This window comes from Prionailurus viverrinus, chromosome B1 (genome assembly GCF_022837055.1).
Source record: "Prionailurus viverrinus isolate Anna chromosome B1, UM_Priviv_1.0, whole genome shotgun sequence".
In the NCBI taxonomy this organism is placed as follows: Eukaryota; Metazoa; Chordata; class Mammalia; order Carnivora; family Felidae; genus Prionailurus; species Prionailurus viverrinus.
The window spans coordinates 109,291,293-109,294,661 of NC_062564.1; positions in this window are offsets into that span (position 1 = coordinate 109,291,293).

Genomic DNA, 3,369 nt, shown 5'->3' on the forward strand with positions numbered 1-3,369 from the left:
GGTCTACGATCCATTTTGAGTTAATTTTATATATGATATACGGTATGTGATCCAACTTCATTTTTTGCATGTAGATATCCAGCTATCCCAGTCCCTTTGTTCAAGTGTTCTTTAAGTTTCTTTTTTTTTTTATTTTTTTTAACGTTTATTTATTTTTGAGACAGAGAGAGACAGAGCATGAACAGGGGAGGGTCAGAGAGAGGGAGACACAGAATCTGAAACAGGCTCCAGGCTCTGAGCTGTCAGCACAGAGCCTGATGCGGGGCTCGAACTCACGGACCGCGAGATCATGACCCGAGCCGAAGTCGGCCGCTTAACCAACTGAGCCACCCAGGCGCCCCAAGTCTTCTTTAAGTTTCAATAAACGAGATTGTGCAAATGAAATCCAAACAGAACTGCCTGAGCCTCTTTCACAAACTGCCCCTTCAGTTGTAAACTAGAACTTGCAGATAATGTGGGGACTTGCCTAGACCTTGTAATTCTGAAAAACTGGTGCTCATCTATTCCCACCACCATGAAGTCTTAGGCAAATTGAATCCTTTCATATGTTGGTCTCCCATAAACCAATCAATTTTCCACTGCCCCAGTAAAATTGTTAACATTTTTAGAACTTTAAATATAGTAGCTAAGAACCACATTTACCTTCTAACACAAGAAACATGTGTCCTTTTAACCACAAACATATCTCACAAGCCTGAGTATCCAATAACAGCCAAGTATGGAAGATTCAGCAGTGCCCCCCTCACTTCAAGGCTTTTTTTTTTCAACGTTTATTTATTTCTTGAGAGAGAGAGAGAGAGAGAGAGAGAATGAGTGGGGGAGGGGCAGAGATAGAGGGAGACACAGAATCAGAAACAGGCTCCAGGCTCTGAGCTGTCAGCACAGAGCCCTATGCGGGGCTTGAACTCACAAACTGTGAGATCATAACCTAAGCAGAAGTCAGATGCTTAACTGACTGAGCCACCCAGGCGCCCCTCATGGCTCGCTTTTGAGGGGGTCTAACCAGCATTCCTCACACAGCAATGTGCAGTGTGTTCTTCCCCTCTGAAATGATTCTCTATTTCGTTTCTTTTCCTACATTTATTTATTCAGTAATTCATTAAAACTAAGTGCCTACTATGGGTCAGGCATGAGCTGGGGAAGAATATAATACAAATGTATGTAAAAACAGATACTGCTCAGGTCACACAGGACTTTAAACTTAGTGATGAAAATCTACATTAATTAACCAAATAAACAATTTTAGCTGAGCATCACAATATTGTGAAAGTCTTTAACAGAAGGATGGATTGAACATGGTCAGAAATCAGGGAAAATGTTCTCAAGGAAGTATCCCTTTTTCTAAGATCTGAAGGTAGAATGGTATTGAAGATTTAGAATGCACTGAGAAGGGGATACTAATTTTCCAGACAACAAAGCATCATCCACAAGATGGAGAGAGAGAGCGCACAAGTGAGTGAGAGGCGCAGAGGGAGAGAGAGACAGAGAGACAGAGAGACAGAGATATTGAATCCTAAGCAGGCTCCATGCTCAGTGTGGAGCCCAATATAGGGCTGGACCAATGACCTTGGGTTCATGACCTGAGCCTAAATCGAGACTCAGACCCTTAACCAATTGAGCTACCCAGGCACCCCTGTTTACTTTTAAGTCAGTGAAATATGCTTAGATGTTTCTGCCTAAACTTGGAGAGTGATGCTCCATTCTTTTGTTTTCATTATCACCTTTGCTATCACCCCTGATATACCTCTGGCTATTTGTCTCATCTGCACAATTATATGCTTCTCCTTTAGTAACCTGCCATTTACACTCAGTTTAACTACTAGACAGTATTAGGACATTATAGCCAAGCCTTCCCAGCCAAATCCAACCCATATACCTTCACAGGACTTCTAAAGCCCTCAGAGGTCTGCCCTGTGAAGATTGCTGGCAGAAAGCCAGGATTTCTGTCTTCTTGTCCCAACTCTGACACAAGCAAGTTATAAGAGCTTGAACAAACCTCTTTACATTACATGATCTCAGTTTTTTCATTAGATAGTTTTTAGTGATCCTTCTAGCTATAAAATTAGAAAATTCTATTTCCAGCAACTTTCTACATACCCGCTGCATTTGAATCTAGCCACCCTTCTTCCCATTCACGAAGGTACTTCAGTTAAGCCTAACTGAATCTTTTCCCATAAAGTAGTCCATGCAAAGGAGATCTATTCCATTCAAAGAAGACACTGTGCTGTCATTCAAGGCATAGTTCCAAGTCTGCCCTTTTCAGGAATTTCTAAAATGCCAAAAACAGTGTTGGCTTGAGAAGGCAGAAAAGAACAATGCGTAAGTGAATCACAAGAGTTGACTCTCCTCACTCGGTATAAGTTGTAAGTCACTTCCCGTGAGTGGGCAAATGACTATTTACAAAGCTATTACAGATCTCATTAATTGTCATTATTATTCACAGATATCACTGCAATTCCCAGAGTGCCTCTGTGTGCTGTACCTTGGAGTTCTCTTTTTAATTAGTCATATTGAGTGTAACTAGCTGACCTCCTTGCATAATGGATAAGAGAAAGGAAGTACACAGCAAGGTGATTAAAAACAGGATCTTTGTTGAAGAGAAGGGAAAGGAGTGAATCTATGAGGATCAATCAGCAGCACTTCATCACCAAGCATTGACTGCAATTTCACCTGCACAGAAACCAAGAGAAATGACATTGTTACACATGCAAAAATAATGACATTTTGATGGACTTCCCCTCCTCCAGGGAAGGAGAGGAGAGACTGTCTTCCAAAGACTGGAAATAAAGAATTGAGTTGCCAGCAAAACTCTTACCCTTTTATTTAAACATTTAACACAATACCCAAGTGAAGCATGATTAATAAGAAATCTACCCATGATATCAATTTATGTTGATGGAACTCAGTGTCAGGTGACACAATCACATTGCAGATCTTTAATTTATTATTTAGTCTGTTTTTCCTTGTGGTTCACTTGAATATAAGGATCGGTAAGTTTATCTATATCTAGTAATTTCTAATCTATAAAGCAATAACTTTTGCTTTCTTAATATAATGCAACTGGTTCATCAGTTCTTTTGCAAACAATCTTAGGAATAAACTATTTGAAAGAAGCATTTGAATTTATTGTATAACACAATGCTTGCTACTTATATCAGTCAATCAAAACTATTATTGAGTTCCTACCATAGTCACCACACTGTGGTCATTGCTAAAGTGAAAGCAGAATAGCAACAACAACAACAACAACAAAAGTGTAATTAACTGTTACAGGGAGAATTGTAACAGGCTATAAGTGATAAAGTTTAAAGAAGAAAGAGATATATGAAGACTAAGGCTGGAAGAAAAATTTTATAGAGGAAATAAAGA